The sequence below is a fragment of the Epinephelus fuscoguttatus genome, linkage group LG19 (assembly GCF_011397635.1).
Source record: "Epinephelus fuscoguttatus linkage group LG19, E.fuscoguttatus.final_Chr_v1".
NCBI classification, from domain to species: Eukaryota; Metazoa; Chordata; class Actinopteri; order Perciformes; family Serranidae; genus Epinephelus; species Epinephelus fuscoguttatus.
Genome location: NC_064770.1, coordinates 13,166,797 through 13,180,540, shown reverse-complemented (window position 1 = coordinate 13,180,540; position 13,744 = coordinate 13,166,797). Strand labels below are relative to the sequence as shown.

Here is a 13,744-nt window from a genome sequence, read left to right as displayed (position 1 = left end):
ACATGAAGAAGCCATAAATGTGCTCTCCTGCGGTGGGACATCATCTAAATAAAAAACACACACTTGCATACTGCAGCAGGATTACTGGAGCCGTATGAAAATTGCAGCCAAGATTAGATAATTATAGATACAGTGTTTGAAATAATTCAACTTCCACTTCTAGTTATTAATTAAGTCAATTTTATTTGTATAGCCCCCAATCACAGCGAGTCTCAAAGGGTTTCTAAACGCCTACACTATAAAAATAAATGAAATCGACGCCTTCCAACCTCAGACCCTCACTGAAAATGAGAAAAAACTCCCACAGAAGCGTCATTAAGAAAAAATAAAAGAAACCTTTGACATAGCTACTTATCAGTAAACAACAGACAATGATTTTTACAACACTGTGATAAATTTGAAAGCACCCATCTTACCACAGCTGACAGAAATGAATTTAGCTGTGAGCACTCATCAAGCACCTTTCTCGGTCTGCTTGGAGGTTGCCAAGAGAGAGATAATGCCAACTGGAGGCTGGCAGTTTGTAAGGTCTGAGTGTTAAGACCTAAAATGTCAATATTGGTCCCAAGGGAAGGAATAATTAAGGCGTAAAGATCTAAAAGGCTTGTCACATATGGCTGGCCAGCTGTCACATCTGTCTGTTCATATTCATGCCGGTAACAACTGGGCCTATACTAAAGCAGCGGCAGCAGTGTACGTAATGGCTGAGCATTAAATGTCAGCTGACTGAGCTACAACTAAAGGCTTGCACACCAAATGAGGAGAAGCCTGGCATTTAAAACAATACACAAGCTCCACTTCTCATTTTAGACGCTCAGTCCCGAGTGGGTTGTCTCAAAAAGATCGACTCCCTGTGGTTCTACTTCACACGTCCCCAGTGTTCAGTGTTAAGGAAGGCAGCGTTACAGAACCAACACAGGAGCACAGTCTCTAAGAGGAAAGAATTCGTCTCGCAAAATTCCTGCAGGATGTCAGAGAGAAAAGTTTCCCCTTTTAATTGCAACAAGGAGACAATCTGTTAACAATTGAAGGACCTTTAGGTGCTAATTGTCAGCAAAGGTCTGCCCTGCTGATGTGTCTGTGAGCAAGGCACTAAGCCACTGCCATGCTTCAGGAGAACTGTGAAATTGTCCTCATGAGAAGAATTACTTGTTTGTTCCACGGTATCACTTTTCTGGCCTTTGCAAACCTTACTCAGCTTGTTTTGGTCCAAATCAGAGGACAAGTAGTTGCTTTGTTGCATTCATGCATTGGCTGCTTTTATGATAACCATACGCAATTTTCAACTCAGCCGTAATCTATCAACAAAAGCCATGCGGCAGGCAAATTAGTCCAAACAAATCCAATTGCAGTCCGTGTCGCTTTAGCTCACAGCTTTGTGGACTTGCAGTCTTGCCTCTTTGTTTGCACTGAGCTTTAACACTTCTTGTCTGCTCTTTTGCAGAGTTTAGAAATGTATTGAAAAAGCATTTCACTGCATCTTGAGCACAAGTTTGCCCTTGGCTCATTTTGTTTTGCTGGGCTTTTCAAGCATGAGTAAGGACAGGCTATCAGGTGACAACATTCATCTCCTTATGGCCATAAAACTACATTTCAGGGTCACTTCTTGTAGGTGCAGGTCTAACTTCTAACAAACAGTTCATTGGAGGTCCACAAGTTTAGATGTCTCTGTGTGGTTATTATCTGATTTATTTAGGCAGCCTCTTACCTGTCTGAATAAAAGAAAGTACAAGCTCAAGGATTCAGATACACTCCTTCAGAACTGACTGGTGCAAATACACCCTGGCTAAGACCACAACTGGGATGGAGTAAGGCGGGTTTGGGTGGGTGTATGCTGAGGGTCTCCTTCTGGGATCCCTGCTGTGTTTAAATGCAAAAGAGGACGATGTGTGAGGCAGGCAGCTGGCAGTAGTGACTGACAGGTCAGGTGAGCGCCGTGGTCTGCTCAGGCGTGCAGATCCAGCTCCTCTGACTGATCTGAAGTGGCTTCAATTAACTGAAGCAGCCAAGTGTAAGGGAGGGGACTGGGGGGGCAGACAAGCCTCCTGACAGATTTTGGGGGGGGGGGGCTCTGACAGGTCCTCTAATGCCCCACCAACTCCAACCTTTCTCCATCTCCTCTTAGCTAATTACTAAGTATCCATATGGAGACACTTGTCACTGTGATCACAGCAAATTGGCTGTAACTGCAGGGTCAGCAAGGACTGTCTTTCACTTGCGTCCACAGGCATCCGCACACACATCTAGTCCAAACACACACAATAGTTTCTATGATTTTCAGTTTCCTGAGAGAACAGAAATTAAGTCACAACCAGGAAATCCAATATCACAGGCACTGCCTCATGTACATGTGCAAAACCATATTCATGTTGAATCTGCAGGATGCTCTGTATGTATGATAATATAGAAAGAAGGTGATTAAAATATCCCAGCATTTCTCAACAAATCCCACACACAGATTTAATTTTCATGGATATACCCGACAACGCTGATGTTAGAAGACACTGCCAAGTGAAATGCTAGTTTCACTTTGAATATGTAAAGGTAAATCACACTCCAAACGTGGGAACGTGGAGAATAGATTTGAACTGTGTCCTGGAATTTCTCATGGCTTTACATTTGCCTTTAAAACAAAAAAAAAAAAGATTTACTTTGTTACATGTTTGGTGAAACCATGAAACTGCAGGCACACCTATACATGCCAGCAGGCCAGTGTGTCACATCAATAATGCACAATAATCTAATATTTTCTACTCTCAGCACACACAAAAAATGTGTGTCTTATGGCCTCTAACTGAAAAGAGTGTGCTTTTTTACTCTGTCTTTTCATCTAGCTTTTGCTCCTGCTTTCTTGCTGTCTTGCTGTTCTTGCTAGTTTTACATTACCTAATTAACATGGAAAAGTTTTTTGGGGGGAGGCATGAAACACACAGGCCCACATAATTTCCCCTGAAGGATTTATTTTATTGTTCCTTTTTTTTTGCCCTCTCATGTTAGCACATCCTCTATGCCTCCGCCCTCATTTCCCCTTCTAAAAACCTGCTCTCCTTCCTTTTTTTCTTACTTCTAAGTCTTTTATTAGAACTAGGTGCAATTTTCACTTTAAAATGACAGCTGAATGCTACCTGAAACTTCTTACCCAGCTGCCATTTATATGATCAAGTGTCTGCTGCATCCTCTGTTCTCTTGCTACTTGGTATTCCTCTACTGGTAGGCTTTAGATCTTCTGTCACCTTCATTCTTTTTGAAGGTTTGTGTTTTTCTATTCAAACCATCTACCTCATTTCTCATTCTGGACCATCAATTTCCTCTTACCCACTATTTGGTTCAACGCGAGCCATCTGAGAATAGGTGTACACATCTCAAAAAGCAAAACAAAATGTAGTTTGCTTAAGAGGAACTACTGAACTACAACCAAGTAGCTCATTATTTTCCATGACATGTCTGCAAAGTAGACTATCAAAGACAGCCTAAGTGCCATGTGCAATTGAAAAGCATGTCAAACAAATAAGCATGTAAATTACATGAACTGAAGACCTATTACAATATTGGTCTGGGCTGCCTGGGCTGACAAATCAGTGCTGAACACAACAAAAGGGAGAGTATGAAATGGAGTAGTTACAAGCTAGTTTAAGACTTAAAATGCTTAAACTAAAACAAGGCCTTGAGTTTAAAACATTTTAAGACTTTGAAAGGATCATTTTAAGTCAAATGTGTTCAAGTGTGCCACTCTAACATCCCCCTATTCAAGCACCCCCCTCCTTCACAGTATATGCCATTTCCAAATATTGGTACAGACCAACACCCTGCTTCCCTCCCCCAGAACCTCACCCCATTTGGTACTCACCTAGATCAAAGTCCCTCGCACATCTGTTCCGCTTGCTGCTGCCACAACTCGCCAGCTGGACTCTGTCCGTCAGGTCTCTCTGTCTGTAGGTGTGTCAGTACTGCATGTCTGTCCAAAGCCTGAGCTTCTTGGCAAGCTGCAAGCTGCAAACGCAAACAGCGGAAAGAATCAACAAGACTGTAGTTGTGAGAGCGAGTGTGGGTGTGAGCCAGTGCCTTATCATATTCTTGCAAGAGACTCCTTGTCAAGTTGACTGTTTGTGCGCGCATCTGTTATGTAGGAGACTTGAATGCAGAACATTTTCAAGATAGTGTGTGTGCTTTAGCGTTTGTTTGTGTGTGTGTGTCTGTGTGACAAGATATTACAAAGACACATGTTTTACGAAGAGGTAGTGAGGTTTACACAGCGAGGCGGAACAAAGTGGAACAGGGGCCCTCCTTACGTAATTACACCCGGCATTAAAACACTAATCCAAACACAAACTGTATCTGGACTGTATCCAAACAGCAAACTAAGCTAAGCCACAGGTGTAAACAGAGCCATGAAGAAACGAAATCTCATTTCCACAAATCAAACGAAGGTGCTTATAGCAATAAGATATAAAGCAGGCTTAATGCCTCTTTAATACTTCTTGGAGCATATTTACACTGACCCATAAATATAGATAAAAATCTTTGTGGATATACAGTAATTCAGATGTGCAAGCTGCATGTTAATGTGATATATAAAGGCCCACAGAGACCCCAATAACAGTACAACCATCTGACAGAACAGACCAACAGTGGCACTCAACTCCAGCATAGAGGTATGCTTTGGCAGTCTCATTAAAATCCTCCAACTCTAATTCACTTTCAAATACCACCTCTACCTAAATAAACATGACCACGGCTTACTCATACTCCACATGCCTGCCAACCACAGACCAGCAGGATTTCACAGAGCCGACTGGTTGTATGTGGCCAACCATTATTCTAGGAAAGTCTGCAGTTTATAGCAAAATGACAAAAGCTTAAACAGCCGCGGTGATGCTCGTTGGGCTCACAATACAGCCGATTCATAAAGATGCGTGACATTTAAGACATTTAAAGTAGAAATAGCTGGCTGATTTGAGTCAATTTTCTTTTATACCCAGCTCATAAAGTAAAAAGCTGCATTTTAAATCAGCCGTGAATGACTTGAAATTATGGCAATAGCTACAGAAAAGTGAGTCACAGGTTGCCTCAGTCGTTAAATAAATTCTGACACAAACTAAAACACTACTTGGCTCAGATTTACTGAACAAAGAATAGGTTACTTTTTACACTTAGGCTTTTTGTATTCATGACCAGTATTCAAACTGCCTGTGGGCTTTTACCTCAGAGAGGGAGAGGAGATGATCTACATGAATGAATGAAATATCTTAAGATCCACATGTTTACACATACATACCAAGGAAATGTCAATCAGATGCAAAATACAGAGGTTGAGCCCTGAGAGAAATGTCAAAAAGGTAGCCTGTCCCTGTGATGTGTGTGTGTGTGTGTGTGTGTGTGTGTGTGTGTGTGTGTGTGTGTGGGCCACACACCGTGTGATCAATAGCTCACCTAAAATGAATATGTGATCACTGACTCGACAAAGCAGGCACTCACTCCAAACCTGACAACAAAATAGACGCATCCTGGATCAATAAGCCCCATTTTAAAAGTCAATTTAATAACAACCTAGCTTTATAAAACATCTTCCACTGACAAAGTGGAGACTGACCATCCTGCTTAATATAACACGTCTTCAGTATTGCTTTTGATTTGTGATATTCAGCAGCCAAAGTTAAGACTGTAACTTCAGTAATTCTTCTTTCTAATTTCTTTCCAGCTTTCACGATTACAGAGCGCAGTGTATAGCTTATTTCACCATGGTTACAGAAAGTACTGGATATTTTCACATAGCTGCACAGCTTTGGCACACAGCTCCCTACATTAATACCTGCAAACCAACTAGTTTGAGCTTACAGACGAGCTTCTCAAAGATTTGATGACTGACTGCCAATTTAGGGAAACAGCATATGACTGAGGGCCACACAGGGAAAAATGCAGCTGCAAGTTGTCCACTGAAATCACTCATTTTAACTAATCAATCAATCAATCTTTATTTATAAAGCACTTTTCATACAAAAATGTAGCACAAAGTGCTTTACATGGTTAAAAGAAATGCCCCTCCCATCCACCCCCCAGTCACCCACACCCCCACAGACACACCCACACACAAACACAGTCATGTAGACATAAAAACATGTAGCAGAGCGCAGAGCAACCAGGTGAGAAAACAATACCGCAGGGAGCCGTCTGCACCGGGAGCTGATCACAGCCCGTGGCCACCAGGACACCAACACAGAGTCCACCTCAACATGGGCAGATAGAGGGGCCCACACCACTGCCAAGAAGGCAGAGTGCAGCCTACTCTCCTCAAGTGGACCTACTCAAGTCCTCATGCCCATCCCTACTTGTTACGGGGGCCCAGTTTGACGCAGTAGCAGAGTAGTATGTAAGCTACTGAAAATTAAAGTATAAATGGACCGTGGATGACAAAAATATAATGCAGGCATTTCATGTCTTTTTCAGGGGCTGCACAAAGTGCTTCTGAGGGCTGTCCATGGCCCACAGGCTGCACTTTGAGCAACTACAGCTTTATTTGTTGCAGTAAGACGTTGATAATATTGAAACAATCGGTGACACAATTGGTCTACTGATTGATAAGTCATGGAACAGAAAATTAAAATCTCATAATCAATAATAATTTAATGTATCACACAAAGATTCCAAACTGATAAAAAAGACATCACCTTCAAAAACAGTGGGAACTTCTGATTGTTGTTTCTCACTATTTCTTTCACATTTTATGGTTTTATAATGAAAACCATCATTAGTTTCAGCCAACAGTCAGAGCTGAGTGTTTTGCCAGAGATCAGATCATTTGGAACAAGTTCTAAATTAAGACTTAAAAGAATAGACTAGAGTTTTAGGAAGGACTTTCTTTTAAGTGGCTATAATATATGTTTACACATGTATAATAGATCACATCACAACTTGTATGTGAAAGGTTTTGATTTGAGCCTAAAACTTTACTATCTCAGTTCACTCTCACCGCTTTTATAACATCATTTTCGGCTCTAACAAACAACTGCATGCTACCTGTCACACACCTAATGGCAGGCAGACAAAGTTAGCTACCAGCAGGTGAACATAATGGAATATCTCAAAGCTAAAGAGACTCTTATTTCCCTCAGGGTTTGTTGGAGAAACTATAATAATAATTTGGTATTGTGTTCACAGCTTGTTTGTGCTGCCCTCAAGTGGATAAAAAATCAGTTATTGCAGGGGAGATAATATTCTGAACCATCACTTCTTCTTGCTATAATACTATCATGATAGAACGATCACCACAGTAATGATAGTGTCCAACTTGAACATCTTCTTCCTTCCTCACTGTTGTTTTGGAACTAAAAATGCTCATTGTTTTCTTGGCCTATACTTTCTGTGTTCAATATACACACTGGTCAGAGTTGTGACACTGGGTTGTGACCACAGAAAATGAGGTATGACCTGGAGCTTGTAACAACCCTATCAACAGTTTAGATTAGCAGGATGGGACGCGGCCTTCATGCCCTCCCTGTCTTCTCTGTTCTGTGTCGTTTGCCCTCTTGCGACTCCAGCAGTCTCAAGTGGTCAGTTAAGACGAGGACGGCTGACAATAGACAATCCTACCAGCCATGCCACCAAGGCCTGACGTGTTGACCCCAGCCACATCCGAGCATCATGAGACAGCACAGTCTGCATGGTAGAAAAGAAAGAAAGGAAAAGGAGGATGGGGCTGGCAGACAGGGAGGGAGGTGGCAAACAAAAATACAAGAACAGGGAAAATAGAAAGCAGAAAAATGAAGAGCCGACAAGACACGGGGGGAGCGGCAAGATGAAAGATAGGTCGATGTACAACAGGCTGATGAAATAGAGCGAGAAAGACAGAGGGAGAAAGGAGTGGAACAGCAGCTCAAACAATAGTCAAGAAACAGAGGAACACAAAAAAAAGGTGACACACTAAAGGGATAGGAGACAAATTAAGCAGACGGTAGAGAGGGACACGGAGAGATGGGGGTAGCCCAAAAAATAAAATAAAAAGTCAGACTCAATTCTTCTCTTAAAAGAGGGGAGGAAGAAAGGTTGGCTCCTCTACGTCTCACCGCTCCGAAAACCTGCACAGATTTAAAAAAGACCAATATGTAGACAGGAACAAAACGCCAGGGGGGTTACATCAAGCGCCTCACTACATTCAAAAAGAGCCACAAAGGAAGAATAACTGACACAATTAAGAGCATAACTGTCATCACAGCCAATCAACCCAGTGCCGCCCACACACGGGCACCGAGCAATAGACACATCATGAGGAGGGATGAAGAGATGGTAATTCCCCCTAGCAATGCAGCACTGACTACTAATAGTGAGCAGCAGATACCTTAAAGGCCTAAAGGCTACAGCATTCTAATGCAACAGAAACACGAGACACATGTACGAAATTGCTCCATCACAACACGTTCCTGGCTCCTTTGCATCCTGAGAGAAAAGCTGACATTTAAATATAATCCTGCTGACATGCAAATCAAGTGTAGCCAATTCCATAACCCACGTGCATATCAGGAGAAAAAAAAGAAGATGTGTGAATCTAAAGCCAATCACAGGTGGATGCACACCCTCACTCAATAAAATACAAACTAAATTTAATAAGCTCTCAAGCTCCTCCACGGTGACATTTCCTCTTCCATTTCTCCATCTTTTACAACTATCATTCACCCTACCTCCATTTCTCTTCCCCCCGCCCCACTCCACCTCAACCCCTTCGTTTTTTCATTCTAAATCCACTTCTCTGCCTCCATCTTTTTCTCTCTCCATCCAAAACAACAGCCATTCCAGAAAGAGGGCCATCAATCTTCTTCAATGAGACCAGAGTGCGAGGGAGTGCCAAGGCTAGAGCAGATTACTATCTCTCCTTACCACCACTCAACACTGGATAACATATAGAAGCAGAGGATGGGCAGACGCAGAGGCAGAGCGGGTCGAGAGCGAGTCAAAGAAACAATCTCAGATAGCAGGCGGACACATTAGATCTTAAAAGCCTCAAACAAACTTCCACCCCTGTCAACAGCGGAGGCCTGTCAAGTAAAGAAGCACAGCAGCTGAATTTAAAAAACTCTAATCCTAACTGGCAACTCCAAACCTGACCCTTGATTTATTTCCACAGAGAGCTCCACTAATGGAAAGACATGAGCTACACTGCAGCTTTCATCTCCGGTAAACAGCTGGCTTTGGTGGAGGATTCGAATACATTGGTCATTATTATATTTTTTAAAAAAATATGATTAAAAAAAAAAAAACATCCCCATCTACCAAAGCCCAAGGTGACCTCTTAAAAATTGCATTTGAGAAGCAGGCAAAGATTTTTGCTTGATAAAATGACAATAAATGACCAACTGTTTGTGTTGATGTTTTCCAGCATTTTATAAAATCTAAATTGAATATCATATTAAATCAATTTGATTTAATGTTTAGCTTTAAATCAACTGAAATTCAAACACATGTATTCACCCTTTGTTGGCTGAGAAGGCAGAAACACTATTTTCAGTGGTAGACTAATTAATATTCATAACCTGCAGCGACAGCTTGAAAATGACATGAATATAAATGTTGATTAAATGTATCTGACACACTGAAGTAACAGGTATAGCCTTCTTAATTTGCACACCTTAGTTTTCACATGTCTGCCGATTTAAAGCTATTATTCTGATGTGCTTGAGACGCTGACATGACATTTGTATGTTTGTTGTTGCTAAGTTTTACTTGGAGATCCTTCTGAAATTGATGTGATGCAACAAGCCCAAATTTAAATTGTTTGTTTCCCGGGTAAGTGCTCTCTGCAGCCCGTGTCTGTACTCAAAGACCATTTGTGAGGGAAGAAAACCACTCTGTAACACCACAGTACAATCACCAGAACTGCAACTAATGACTATTTGCATTGTTGAATAAGTGGTCAATTATGTCCAATAAACCGACCAGTTGTTTGGTCTATAAATGTTAGAAAATGGTAAGAATATGTTAACCAGAGCTTCCCAAAGCCCAAGAAGACATCCTCACATGTCTTATTTTGTCCATAAACCAAATATATTCAGTTTACTGTCATAGAGGAGTAAAGCAACCACAAAATATTCACATCTAAGAAGCCGCAATCAGAGAATTTTGACTTTTGACTTTTGAGAATTTTGACTTCCTTAACAAATTACTCAGACCAATTAATCGATTGCCAAATTAGTTGGCTATTCATTTAATAGTTGACAACTAACCAAGTAATTAATTCATTGTTGCAGCTTAACAACGGCAAGTGGACAGTCAAACTGCCTTGAGAATCGAAGGCTGGCCAGTTTAAGTTCACCACAGATAATGCAACGGAGTATCGACCTGTAGCTGGAGAGGTGCCACTTCACCTCCTCGAGCAAGGCACTGAACCCCTGCTATCTGGAGCACCGACTAAGCCTTATCATTCTGGCATCTCTCCACATCTCCTGCATGTGCATGTGTGTGTATTTCCTATGTGTAATAAAATAACAGCAAAATCCCAAGAGAGATTAATACAGTACTTCCTCTTACATATTCAATCTACATCTGAGAGACTTGCTCAACAAATCCACATATCATACTTCACAGGAACCAGATGCAAAATGGAGTCCAACCATTCTGACTGTTTCAGCACTACCGTGAGTAAATATAAAGGAGGTGGGGTACATGATGGAGCAGATGATGTTTATGTTTGAAAAGACACCCCAAGCAAATGGTTGTTGGTGTGTATATGAATGTGTGTGTGATATAGAAAGTGATAAATCATATACTTTGTGATATTAAAGACTCTAGAAAGTGTGTGAATGCGTGTGAGACGCAGCGTTGACACTCACAAAGGTGGAAAAGCCAGAGCCGTGGCCTTGCAGCTGAGAGGAGTTTTTAACGAGCCGCCTCACTGCCCTGTGTGTGTGTGGCAGTGGCAATAATCCACACACGCACACCCACTGTGCAACACCAGTAAATCCAAGTCCAAGTGTGTGCTTGTACTGGGGAAAGCCCATGAGAGAAAGAGATGGGATACATGGGAAAGTGTGGAGGAGAGATTTTGCATAGAAAATTCTCCTTTTAGCAGCTAACACAAGTGTGGTGCAGCAAAGGCTCTGTGATCTCTTATTACTTATACAACATGGTCTTCTCAAGCAACCATGTTCAATCCAAGGACACAACAAGACCACCAAGCCAGCTCTGACAGCTACATCCACAATTGAACATGATAGGGCTAATCGCTATGCAGCTTTCTCACTGAGGAGAACCTACATGGGGGAGTTTTGTCAGGCATAATAAACTCTCCTTGCATTGTCACAGCTCTGTTGAGGAGGAAGGTTAAACTTAGAGCTGTCTGTAAAGCTGTCCCTCTGCAGCAGCAGTGCTCTGACTGGGGATCAGCGTAGTGTGGCTTCTGTTGGGCCTCTGGGCCACACAGCAATGGAGAGGAGGAGGAGGCAGTGGCAGTGGGGCTCAGCCCGGCGCTAAAGACTTTGACACTAACATAATCACTGATAATTGATTCGGCTGGTGAGGAAGGTGTAACATTAAAAGATAAAAACGGCAGTGGTGGTGTCAGCGCAGCGCCGGAGCTTAATGTGAGCTGATGGGGCCGACGCTGCCTGTCACACGCCGTCTAATCACACGAGGAGGGACATACACATATCATCAAATCACTATCAGCCCCAGACCCGCTCAGCACCCTCAAAGGGGCTTTGATCAGCAGCAGGCTAAAGGAAGCGAGGGGGCATACAGGCCAAGGACGCCGGGGAGATGGAGGATAGAAAAAGGACAGGCATCCTTCGCTGCTACAGGACGGCCTTGAGATATCATATGACAGGACAGAAACAGCAGGGAGTATCAATGACAAGCACCCAAGGTTCAAACAACTTATTGAGCTTAAAGTAGGCGATAACCTTGTCCAGTCCAGCGACCGTAATGAACACAGAGAGTTGATTTCTCTGATTTTATTCAGATTTAATTTACAACTGATTGCTTCAACTTTATGATGACTTGGCTTGTGCAGTTACAGACGCAAATACTAGATATCATTGAACACTGATATAAACAATGACTGCAAATTAATTAGCAACTTTTTTTTTTTTTTTTTTAAAGATTTTTTTGGGGGGCATTTTTAAGCCTTTAATGGATAGGACAGATGAGCATGAAGGGGAGACAGAGAGGGAGTGACATGCAGCAAAGGGCTACAGGCTGGAGTCGAACACGGGCCACTGCGGCAACAGCCTTGTACATGGGGCACCTGCTCTACCACTAAGCCACCGACACCCCATTAATCAGCAACTTGATGACAGATTCATTTATCAAGCAAAATCCCCCAAAAACAAGAAATCTGAAAACTTCACCTTGAGCTACGGGAAATTAAGATGAGCATTTTTCACTATTTAATTATGATTTATATACAAAATAATCTACAAATTAATTTAAAATGACAGTAAGTCACTACAATGACAGTGAGCTAGCAAACATAAAACGACTGCTGTTGACTTTAGCCTTTAGCTTATATATCACGTACTTTAGATAGATAGCTAGATAACTGTATGTGCAAATGTAAATCTATTTGTCATTAGCTGTATAGTTGCTACACACTTGCAATAATCAAAATGGAGCATAACATTCAGCTAGTATTGCAGCTACACTTCAGCTAATGTGATTCTTATTAGCTTATAATGAAATGACAACTACAGTACTGCAGCCCTCTCATTTTTCAGAGTCAATAAGCAAATTTTTAACCTGCTCCACCTGTGATTTGAGCAGACCCCTGTTTCTTAACATGGTATAACATGGAGCGCCAATTCTACTCACCCTCACAGCTTTGTTATTAATGTGTAATGGAGACACATGAGGTAAGTCTAGTAGCGGTGACTGGGGTGTGCCTATCTGCTGAGTGAGCTGATGAAGACGGAGGGCTCCCTGCAGCCTTACAGTCAGAGCGCTGATAAATTGGCCAGCCTCCACCCTTTCCCCAACTGCAGAAAGGATGTGTGTGTGCATGAGAATCAGCATGGACGCCTGCTAGACTGGAACTGACAATATTAAGTGGCAGTGCCACAGTTTTCATGAACACAGGGAGGCCAGGAGAACCGAGGGGCAGGAAGGCCTCTATTATGTCACCTGGCAGTAGACATAAAGGGAGCCAGTCAGACTATCTGTCCTCCTCTACAGCACCAACTGACTCACCTTTCCCAAATTAAAGGTTGCTGAGTGAGTACAAACAGCATGAGAGAGACAGACAAACACACATTTCCACCTTGAGCTGCAGATATAAACACACATCACCTCATGTTGAAAATGGCTGGTGGGAGATCAAAGATTTTTACAGATGTTTAACAGAACCATAGGAGCTCCTTCAGAGTTAGACCGCAGGGATCGGATATCATACAGAGGAGCAAGGGAGGAAAGAGGGAGTAATGGCAAATAAGAGGGGGAAAGGGGAGCAGCGAAAGCCGCAGGCTGAAGACGGTAGGGAGAGAGGAGGAAGACAGGCATGAGGAGTAAGTGAGAAAATGCAAATGAGAGGCTGCTGAGCAAAAGAGGAGAGAGAGGAGGGAGAAAGTGAGAGATTACTATAGGGACTGTTGGAAGAGAATCTGAAGAGCAGAACAAAGCTGACAATGAAAAAAAAGTCTGTTGGAGGGGGGGTTAGAGAGCACAGGAGGAAATGGCAACACATGAGACATGAAGAGCACGCATCACGTCGCCTTTTGCAGCTAAAATGGACGTTCTTATATGTCCTTCAAAAAGTACTGCTGGCGGC

General features: G+C 42.3%; 1 protein-coding gene across 1 annotated transcript in view; it reads right to left on the bottom strand.

Annotated features, from left to right (window-relative positions):
• Window positions 1-13,744, bottom strand: part of LOC125879827 (speckle type BTB/POZ protein) — a 109,398-nt gene that overhangs the window by 80,960 nt on the left and 14,694 nt on the right. Inside the window, exon 2 of the mRNA XM_049561925.1 lies at window positions 3,848-3,990. The gene's annotated coding sequence lies outside the window, so the exon portion shown is untranslated. The remainder of the gene's footprint in view (window positions 1-3,847; window positions 3,991-13,744) is intronic.